The 12,023-nt window shown below is 37.3% G+C and overlaps 1 pseudogene; it reads left to right on the top strand.

Moving 5' to 3' along the window:
- The window catches only part of LOC135772834 (interferon-induced very large GTPase 1-like), a 97,469-nt pseudogene extending 87,016 nt beyond the window's left edge, over nucleotides 1-10,453 (top strand).
- The last annotated feature ends 1,570 nt before the right edge of the window (nucleotides 10,454-12,023 follow it).

Here is a 12,023-nt window from a genome sequence, read left to right as displayed (position 1 = left end):
TATGTCATTAATCCGATTGAATAGTATTTGAAATGAAAGTTAGTCAACACTTTTATTTTGGAGGTTTTTGCACTATGGCAGGGGCGTTTAGAATGTTAGAAATGTAAGTGCCATGGAAAAGACTGAAAGCTCTATAATATAATTCGTTTGATGTATGTGTATGCGCATATTTCTGTGAGCTTTGCACACTCTGCCCCCTTAAAAAAAATTGGTGCATGACGCCCCTGGTTGTATTTGTAAAATTATATGAATGTATTAACTTTTTAATTACATTGCTCTTTTATTACATTTATTACATATATAAATAGAATCTGACATGGATTTATCAGACACAGGTCTTGTCATCATTTCTTGCCCTCTTTGCAAAAAAAGCTGTGATTTTTTTTTTTTACCTGGCTTTGAGTGACTGGTTGACAGACGTCTCATAAGTTGAGTGTTGGACGGATAGGTACAGTAATTTCGATTTGTTTATTAAAATTGAGCGGTTCAAATGAGTCATTCGTTTTCGAATCAGACATTAGTGGAAAATGTATGCGTGCTATTCCCAGCTGGATATCACAAAACGTGTGTAAACGAGACGGAAAACATTTCCTTGCTGGATAGGATTTGCTCTTCTGACCTTTTACCATTCTGTTTTGATGAAAATGCACATGAGCGCAAGAGAGAGAAGAAGAGAGAGAGGGTGTAAGTTATCAAAAAAGACATTGGCGGGACATACATTTGTTTTGGTGTCTGCTAAAAAAATCGGGGTAATCAGCAAATCAGAGTAATAAGTGATATGGTGATCGCTTTTTGAGCCGTCTTTCTTTTATAAAAGAAAAATGTTTTATGCCTTTTTCATGACCTTACACGTAATCAGTATATTACACATAATTGGTGTGAGACTGCATGTAAACACACTCAGTGTTTTCCCCAACTGAGACCTTCAATTTGGCCAAATTTCATGCCTTTGGGTTATACCATTTGGTCTGCACATTCAGTTCTACAAGCTCTTTTAAAATAATTAAATAATAATATGCAAAAGTGCATCATTAGAAAAACACAAACGTCCTCTGATGTCAACTCTATTTTCTATTTACCAGATTTGATTGAAAATACAAAAGACATGATACCTAAAGCTCATGGCTCCACAGAAAACAGCATTCCTGACCAAATGACTGAAGTTTCTAAAGCTGATGATGAAGCGAAGGTGAGTTCACAAAACCACAGAAAACATATGGTTTTAAATTCATGATTTAAACTGATGCCACTTTCACGGCACATTTTAAAACTTGCAAAAAAGGGACCTAGATTGCAAAATTACTGTCCTTCTCAGGGAACCAGGTTTACAGATGTAACTTGAGGCATTCTCTTTCGAGGAAACTTAAGCTGTGTCACCATAGCAACGCTTTGGGGAACAAGATGCCGCCATACTGCCAAATGTGTATGTGTCTGAACACACTAGATATTAGGAGCCTGAGCACCAGGAACTGAGCTTAAGTCTAAATTGTAGAGGGTAAAAAATGTGAGCGGAGAGGACCAGCCTGCCATGTCACAAATGTCCTGAAGATAGGGTGCACTCACACTATCCAAACCTGGGCGCAGGGTGGACTGGCCATCTGGCACACCGGGCAGTTTCCGGTGGGCCGACATACTTTTTGGGCCGATACATCTCATAATATCTTTGTCTGAGCAGCCCAGTTAGCTTCTTTTTTTCTAGACCGGCCCACTGACATGTAAGCAGCAGCCCATTGGTTATTTTTTTTAAACGACTTTAAGCTGGCTCAATGACTGACCAGCCCAGTCATCGTCATTTTTTTCCCTAGATAGACCGGCCCACTCACATTTAAGCAGCAGCCCATTTTTTTTTTTATGACGTTAAGCTGGCCCAATCACCGCTTTGGTCTCTGTGCAAGCGAGCGTGCCTCGTCGGTCAGTTCCTTGTCAAAATAGAGAGAGAGAGATGGAGAACAAATGCAAGGGAGGCGCAGAAAAACTGTGCGACAAAAAGAAGCAGGCTCTTAAGGCAGACGCTGCAAAATGTGTTAAAATAACACAAATGTTTTCTGCGGCAGCAGGACATTCAACTCGCGTCGCTGGTGATGATGATGATGATGGTGGCGGTGGTGACACCGCCACCAGCACGCAAAGTGTCAGTGAGGAGAGGGAGAAAGACGAGGCAGAAGTGAGTGTAGTGCCTGCGGTAAGCAGAACTGCTTTCAAAGATACCCCTTGATAAAACTGAGTCAAAAACACAAAATTATGGTGATAAAGCTGCAATAAAATAATTGCACTCTTTGCTCTGTCACTACGAGAGTGTATCTGATTCGTAGATTTTTCGTTGATTGTCTGTTTCAAAACATATAATTTCTCTTCAAGCAAAATCAAACTAAATTTTCCCAATTGCATGAAGCTTGTTTTAGGATATAAGTGTGGATTATACAGTTTTATTGCATTAATAAATAACACGTTTTTGTCAACTCTCACTCTTTTCTACCTGCTATTAATTGGGTTTAGTGCTTTTATGGAATTGGAGTTGCTATTGTATTGCTATACATATTTAAAGGCGTGCAAAGATGGGTGGTATTTGTAATTATACACTGCAAAAAATGATTTTCAAGAAAAAACATTCTTAGTATTTGTGTCTTGTTTTTTAGTAAAAAATATCTAAACATTCTTTTAGATTCTTTTAGAATTTTTTGATATTTTTACTGAAAACAAGACAAAAATACTAAGAACATTTTTTCTTGAAAATCATTTTTTGCTCCCACCCACGTATAATGGTTCCGACGCCCATGGTCATTTATAACGTGCATTTAAAAAAGTAACAATCGTTAAACAATATCATTCAAAATATTCTTTATTTTCATGAAAATACCTGAAACAATTTGAAGAACAGCGATATAAATATTCCTATAGACATTTCCTGGAATAGCGTTTGTAAAGCTACTTCTTCTGTGGCACAAAGGGAGTTTCTATAAACTGTAAAATGTTTGGACTGAGATCGTGTTGCTTTAACAACATTTTCGCCAGCAGAAGAGGCCATATTTGGGTGTTTCGAGCATTTCAAGTTTTCTTCCACAACTTATCTCTTACACAGCCTTAACAAATGCACACCCAACTTCAACACTACATGGTGCCTCAAAGAGGAAGCCCACAAGACTGAATTTCCTCTCATAGTGGCTTCTTGATATGATTTGTAGTCCATCTCATTTGTAGCCCTTAAACCTATTACCCCATTACATTAATATGAAAATTGGTGTTAAAGGAGAGAACAACATGAAGAGAAAGAGAGTATACGCATACACGTGGTGGCATACAGTGTGTGCGTCAGAGATCTGGACCTGTTGCAGAAACGGCTTCATAATACAGTATATTTGCTTCTATTATCTCCCTTAATTTAGAATATACTTCTAAAATATTATTCATATTAGGGTTTATATGGCTCTTATGGCCCAGCCAACTTCTTTAGGGCGCACTCACATCATACCTACCAACCAAAGCCCAGGCACGCTTTAGTCATTAGGATGCGAATGTTTTGAAGAAAACAGGAAGTAAAGCGCTCTCTTAACACTATGCCCATCATATGGGTAAGTCTCTGTGTTTTTTATTCAGACCCGTTTGGTGCACGGTGACACACAGCCCTCTCACATGCCTATTATATTGCTTAGTTGATCTGTCGCGTGGGCAGCTCAGACATTCACGTAACCCATCAGGTTTTAACAAAGGCAGATTAAAGGAATATTCCATTTTCTTAAAAGAAAAATCCAGATAATTTACTCACCACCATGTCATCCAAAATGTTGATGTCTTTCTTTTTTCAGTCGAAAAGAAATTATGTTTTTTGAGGAAAACATTGCAGGATTTTTCTAATTTTAATGGACTTTAATAGAGCCCAACATTTAATACTTAACAGTTTTTTTCAACGAGTTTCAAAGGACTATAAACGATCCCAAACAAGGCATAAGGGTCTTATCTAGCGAAAAGATTGTCATTTTTGACAAGAAAAAAAAGCACTTTTAAACCACAACTTCTCATCTAGATCCGGTCGTGATGCGCCAGCGTGACCCCACACAATACGTCATGACGTCAAGAGGTCACAGAGGACGAACGCGAAACTCCGCCCCAGTGTTTACAAGTGTGTTGAAAGAGGACTGTTCCTACGTTGTTGTATGTGCAATGATACTAATTAATGTCTTTGTGTCAGTTTATTGTTGATATGGTCCGCAAATGTGCGTTTTATATATGTAACACGTGACCTCCCTTCGTCGCTACGCATTTACGTTAGGTCGCGCTGGACCGGATCTAAACGAGAAATTGTGGTTTAAAAGAGCATATTTTTTTTTCTTGTCAAAAATGAAAAATCGTTTCGCTAGATAAGACCCTTATGCCTCGTTTGGGATCATTTATAGTCCTTTGAAACTGTTGAAAAAAACTGTTAAGTGTTGAGTTAAGTATTAAATGTTGGGCTCTATTAAAGTCCATTAAAATGAGAAAAATCCTGGAATGTTTTCTTCAAAAAACACAATTTCTTCTCGAATGAACAAAGAAAGACATCAACATTTTGGATGACATGGTGGTGAGTAAATTATCTGGATTTTTCTTTTAAGAAAATTGAATATTCCTTTAAGGTGAGTGGTTGCGCAATTTACGTTTCTCCATTTGAACTGCGCTCTGGTGCAATTTGTGATCATACTTCGTGTTCCGTGCCTGAGCTCAAGTGAACCACGCTTGAGCCCACCTCTCCAAGCCGGCCAGGGCGTGATTGATTAAACGACGCCCTGGCACGGTACAGAGAGATCATACTAGTCAAACGAGCCTGAGCACGATTTGCATTAACAGTAATGTAATTGTAATTTCATAACTTTATAACTTTTAACATTTGCCAGCAGTATTATATTTTGCCATTTTGTTTTGTGTTTAACAGGACAGTAGAACAGCAGGAGTCAAAAAAGATCCACAGTCAGAACAAAAGGAAAAAATATTTAAAAGACTTAATATTCAAGTCAACAGCAACAATAAGCTGAGAGCTGCAGAAATTCTTCAGATAACTGCACATTCATTAGAGTCTCATGAGTCTTGTGCTGAAGAAGAGCTGGTTAAGACTTTCCTACAGAAATTACTGATGTTGAACTACAGAGCAAGATACATTAAAACTAAAGGGACCAATGAACAGCATCATACACAACAAAGAGACAATGACTTATCTGAAGATGAGGGGGAATTGTTTGATGAAATGTCTTTGTCTGATGAAGTAATAAGTACACCAGACAGCATTCACATGATGGATGTTCAGATGGCTGTGTTTCATTGTGCTGATAGTTTCCTAAAGCAGCAAATAGTCACAAAACTCTCACAGTGTCAGTTTGCACTTCCTCTGCTTGTTCCTGATCCATTCACACAACAGATTCAGTTTCCACTCTGGACATTCAGACAAATCAACAAGAGCTGGAAGATGAAAAATACTGACAATGAGATTATCAATAAAGTCCAGCCAGTGTACAAAGCAGAAACTCCTATGGTGTCATTCTTCAGGTTTGGTTCTGTGTCTTCATCCAAGTCTCAGCTGATGAACAATCTGATCAATGAGAAACACAACACGTTCTTCCACAGGAACTGTCCAGGCAGCAGCAAAACCAGAGTACTGATGGATGGAGTTGTGGAGATCGCCTGGTACTGCCCATCTGCAAAAGACACAGATAAATTTAATGACTGTGTTGCCTTCTGCAATCTTCATGGTGATGCAGGAGCCAATGAGAAACAACTGCAGATTCTGACTGATATGTCTTCTGTCAATGTTCTTCTTCTGTCACAGCTTAACAATAATGACAAAAACAAACAAAAAATTCAAACCTTGTACAGTGACAAGAAACCACTCATCTGTCTATTTACTGAGAAGGACTCTGCTTCATGTAAAAGGAAGAAAGGAAAATACACAATTGGTCTAAAAGACAGAAATCAGTCAGATGTATCTGAAGAACTCAGAATTGCTATAAATGATTGTCTCTCATCTTCAGCATCAGCTTCCATGTTCAGACTTGAAGATGTGTCAAAACACTCAGATATCACAGTAGATGAGGATGATGATAAAGACTGCCAAAGAGGAAGAGAAGCAGCATGTAAGATGCTAAGTTTATTGGAAAATAAACGTCTGACAGAAATCAAAGAATCATTTCTGCCCTGTCAGGGTGAACTGTGGCACCAATGGTGTAAGAAAAATAAAGAAATTAATCGACCACAAGGAAATGAGACAGAACAAGAAATAAGTACAAAACGAACAGAAATGAATAAAATTCGTGAAGAGCAAAATAAATCCCACGTAAGTGAGTTTATAAAGTCATTTATAAAACAAATAAAATCACATGGTGCGAATAAGATGTTTTTCCTCACATGGCTCAGAATCCTCCTGGATGAATTTACTACAGCTGATCTTTCTGCACTACATCACAAGTATAATGAAAAGTGGTCAACTGTCTTAAAACTGAAAGAGACCAATGATAAATCTGAGAAAGATGCACAAACAGAACTTGAAAAAATATCTGAAGAACTTCAAGCCGCAACCTTTGGAGGGGAGCACATCATGAGAGAGATCGCTCAGATCTATGAATCACGTTCATCTGTGAAGAAAAACAAGACAGACCTGCAGTTTGACTTCACTTCTCTCCCGAGTCTTGCAGCAGAGATGATGATATCTGGGCTTCCACTGGAGCTGATGGATGGAGATGCTGCTCATGTTCCTCTGATCTGGGTTACTGCTGTTCTAGATCAACTCATCCAGAAACTGGGAGACCAGAGAGTCTTTGTGCTTTCAGTTTTAGGCATTCAGAGCTCTGGGAAATCTACCATGCTGAATGTCTTCAGTTTGCAGTCAGTGCTGGCAGGTGCACAAGAGGAGCTTTCATGCAACTGCTCAGAGTGTCAGAGGAGATGAAACAAGAGCTGAAGTTTGATTATATTCTGGTTGTTGATACTGAGGGTCTTCGTGCTCTAGAACTGGCTGGAAGGTCGACAAGACATCATGACAATGAACTGGCCACATTTGTTGTTGGCCTTGGTAATCTGACATTGATCAACATCTTTGGAGAAAACCCCTCTGAGATGCAAGACATTCTTCAGATTGTTGTCCAAGCCTTTCTGAGGATGAAGCAGGTCAACCTGAAACCCAGCTGCATGTTTGTGCATCAAAATGTTTCAGACATCACAGCTGGAGAGAAAAACATGGAGGGACGGAGACGACTGCAGAGGACACTGGATGAGATGACAAAACTCGCTGCTAAAGAAGAAGTCTGTGATGAAGAACTTTTTAGTGATGTCATTGCATTTGATGTACGTAATGATGTGAAATATTTTGCTCAGCTGTGGGAGGGAAGCCCGCCCATGGCACCACCAAACCCAAACTACTGTGAGAATATTCAAGAACTGAAAGAAACTATCATTGCACAAGCCTCAAAATCAAATGGAATGATGCTTACACATTTACGTGAGCGAATTCAAGATCTTTGGAAGGCTTTACTGAATGAACGATTTGTGTTCAGTTTCAGAAATTCTCTAGAGATTTCAGTATACAGGAGACTGGAGACAGAATACAGCAAGTGGACCTGGAGTCTTCGTAGTACAATGATGGAAATTGAGAACAGACTACAAAACAAAATAGAAAATGAAACAGTTGACAATATTGAAGAAAGAGAACTTCAAAAAGAAATGATGGAGAAAATTGAAGAGGTGAAAAAATCAATGTCAGAATTCTTTGAGAAAGACACAGAGGCTGATATACTGATTCAGTGGAAATCTTCATTTGAAATAAAAATCACAGAGCTTCAGAAGAACATTGTGAAAGAAACAAAGAGGAAATTAAATGACATTCTTCAGCATCGACACCTGAAGAGAAAGATAGATGCTCAGAGGACACAACATGAAAACACTCTCTTAGAAAAGAGCAAAGAACTGGCTTTAAAACTCAAAGATAAAGCAAATGATGAAGAAACTCTGAAAAGAGAGTTTGATTTGTTCTGGCAAGAGTGGGTTGAGAAGATTAAGAAGATAGACATAAATACCTCATCAACCAAAGACATTGACATACTGAGAGACGTCAAAGATCTTCTCAGTGACATCTATCAAAGTGCTCCTGTAGACACCTGGAAGGTCATCAGTAATATTTTCACTGTGCAGAGTTATTCAGATTATGTACATTTAAAGAAATCCAGTGGAATTACAGGACCTGTTAAAAATGCACTCAAAGCAGCTCAAGAGAAGTTTGGTTACAGTCTATCTAAAGAGGATGAGACCAATATAAGAACCTTGATCACAGATGTTTCCCATGAGACAGACAAGATGATCTTGTCATTCAACATTTCAAAGCTGGGCTACAACAACAGCTACATTCAACACCTCACAGACCACATCAAGGCAAGAATAACAGATTATGAAGAGTCTGTGAAATATGTTTTCAAGAATGAGTTCTTTGTGGATTTGGTATTTTCTATATTTAAGAGAGTAAACAAGACATTCACTGATGAACACAGATTGTTCAAAGAAACCAATGATCCTCTTCTCTATTTGGAGAAGAAAAGAGGAGAATACTATACTATTTTCCAGAAATACTGTCAAGGAGCAACATCAGCTGCTATTTTTGGTGAGATCATCTGTCAGAAACTGAAAGAACCCATTGAACAGAGTGTCTACAAACACACTACCAGAAATGTAGCAGATGAAATGAAATCAAACTGTCCATCACTGAATGGAAACAGATCAAATCTGGAGAAACACATCCTAAAGAATCTGGCAGAAGAGGAGAACTTTGACAAATACAAAAACTACATTCTTAATCCCAGAGATCACTTCAAGAGATTCATCAGAGATGAAGTCCATCAGTACATCAGAGATAAGTTCAGTGTCAGTGTTCAGCCCAAAATGAAGCAATACATTGAAGTCCTGGAGAGGAAGATATTGTCAGCAGCAAATGAATCTACTGAAGATGTTCAAATGAACAGTGGAGATGTTGAATTATGGTTGACGTTTTTCACACAGAAACTCTCAGATGATCTGATATTCTCTGTGAAGGACTTCAGTGGAATGAAACATGATGATGTTAATGATTTCAAACTCCTAGAAGATGTAATCAGAAAAGAACTTCCATCTATAATGTCTGACATCAACAGAGACTTCAGCAAAGATACATTTAGGCTAAAATTGGATCTCAACAACAGACCTGATGAGATTCTGATTAATCACTTTTGTCAGTGCTGTTGGAGACGGTGTCCGTTCTGTGCAGCCATCTGCACCAACACAATTGAAAACCATGATGGTGATCACAGTGTTCCCTTCCATAGAGTGGATGGACTCAGAGGATTGCATTACCATGGAACAGAGGATCTTTGTGTTAATTTTTGCACAACTGTAGTTGCATTACCTGGTAGAAGTTTCTATTTATCAGATCAGCTTTTTTCATACACGGAATATAGAAAAGCAGGAGTAGATTTTGCAAAGTGGAGCATCACCCCTGACCTCTCTGAGCTGCACTACTGGAAGTGGTGTATTTGCAAATTTCAGAAAGAGCTGGAATCTCATTATAAAAAAAAATTCCAGGGGGCTGGAAAGATTCCAGATGAATGGAGAAAATACACCAAGCAGGATGCTATTGAGAGTTTGAATAATGCCTATAAATAAACAAATTATTAATTGCGCAGATAAAGCTTTAAAGTCACAAAGTGGACTTTATTTGTTTTTAAATCATTTTTTGTGCAAATATCTGCTGTATTTTAAATCATTTGTATCTTTTATTATTTTTATCTTTATCTTAATCTTGGTCTTTATTAAAACAAATATTAGCAAATGATAATGTAATTCTTCAGGTTAGTTTGAAATGTAGTTATTTTTCTTCAGAATTATTTCCAGGTTTGTGCTTTAAAAGGGTCTGAATGCATAACAGTACTGTTGCAGACACATTGATGTAAGTTTAATATTGTTTACCATTAAAGAAGTTGCTTCTAGCAAGAAGATAATTCTGTGTGTTTTTTATGTGTAGTCTATTATCTGTAAGATTGAACATCCAGCTTGAATTTAATTAATTTTACATAAAGCAAATAATTGCATTTTTAAAAGATTCTGTTTTTCAATTACTTGTACTAAATTACCAGCCATGCTGTTGATCTGTTAGCAAAGTGTTTACTAACAACACCATTTTATGACAAAAAATTTGTTTAGAAAAAATATTTTAATAAAACTATTGCTAATACAAATTATTTACACATTTACACATACACGAAGACACAAACACAGACAGGAAACTGCCACAGAAAATGCACGCACATGCACACACACACACACGCACACACACACACACACACACACAGATTAGAATATTAACACAGTTTATAGGCTACAGATGTTTTTTAATGTTTCTATTAAATCAAAAGGGTTCATTGTATTTAAAATAAAATGTAAAGACAGAAATCGTTTAATATTCACTTGTTGTGTTTTATTTCTTATAATAATTTTAAGTAAGGGATAATGTAGAGGCAGCCGGTAGTTATTGGGAAATAAGCCCCGACAGTGTGATCAGGACCCGACGCGAAGCGGAGGGTCTTGTATCACACTGAAGGGGCTTATTTCCCAATAACTACCGGCTGCCTCTACATTATCCCGCTTATTACACGGCTACTTGCCACATAAGAAAAAAACTGGACATGAATATGAATTTGAAACATTTTATTGGCATATTTGTTTTAAATTAACATTTTTATCCTTCCGCGAAACTTTGCACCGATGCATAAAATGATCGTAATACCTTATTAAGATCCTCTGCTTCATACTTGTCTGTCTCCATTTTTTCTCTTTTAGCCAGTCTTTGAGAAGTTTTAATGCCCATTCTGTATTTTTTTGTGTGTTGGCTTCGTAGCTGTCATGCTCTATTTTGTCAAGTTCAGTCTCAGTAAGCTGTCTGTGTCTTGTCGTGGTTGTCCAGTGTTTGTCACAAGATGGCGCCAAACAGACAGTAATCTTTATTGATCTTTATTGGCGCGGAGCGATTTTACTCGTGCAAGTAGTCCGGCTATGCGTTATTATTTTGGAGCGGTTATTATTTGAAAAGAACGAACCTGCAAATGTCTCATCTGACCAATCAGAATCAAGCATTCCAGAGAGCCGTGTAATAATGTGTAATAAATTATATGTAAATGATCGGTGCCATGGTGTCTTAAGTTAGGGAATTACCTTCCCCCATTGTCAAAAGAGCCTTCTTAATGATCTTCTCAAATTTATTCATAATAAAATGAAGTAAGAGCTACTGGCATGTATTCATTTAAAGATTTTGGTGCCTTATTTTAGGTACAGGTATAAAAGATTCTGTCCAAAGATGAGGAACCTTCTTCAACACAACAACTTGTTAAAAATATAACAGAAACAAACAGTTGTTACCAATGCACAGTTACGTATATGCAATATCATTTGGTCCAAGATATTTCCTCTTACATCCCTGAAAAGTTTTACAACTGTCCTTATCAACATTTACACATTTTTGCCATTAATCAAACATTTTTAACTCTACCAATTCCTGCCTAAAATCATGAATATTAAACCAGTTAAAAAAAAAACATTACAATCATTAGAAAGATAAAAATCCGATTTCCCATCAAGTTAGGTACTCTTATTTGACTTTATTTTGACATTTTTATCATGGATTTCACTCTTTCCCATGCAGGACGAGAACTGAGCCTCTCTCCTCTATTTTATCCTTATATTTTAGTATAGTTTTCTTGCTACTTTAAGTTCTTTTTTTAATTAGTTTTTGTAATAACTTATACCTACTTAGTCATATCACCTTGATTAAAGGAATAGTCTAGCCTTTTGCCATATTGAACTATGTTATTACCTCAACTTAGACAAATAAATACATTTCTATCTTTTTTCAATGCGTGCACTGTACAGCGCGTTGTGAATGTGTTAGCATTAAGCCTAGACCCATTCATTCCTATGGTACCAAACAGGGAAGCCACCTTAAAAGACTGTTACATGAGGAGTTATACCAGTAAGTATGGTGCCACAAA

The sequence above is a fragment of the Paramisgurnus dabryanus genome, chromosome 21 (genome assembly GCF_030506205.2).
Source record: "Paramisgurnus dabryanus chromosome 21, PD_genome_1.1, whole genome shotgun sequence".
Lineage (NCBI taxonomy): Eukaryota > Metazoa > Chordata > Actinopteri > Cypriniformes > Cobitidae > Paramisgurnus > Paramisgurnus dabryanus.
Note: the sequence above shows the minus strand (reverse complement) of the source record. Positions and strands in the feature narration are given on the sequence as shown.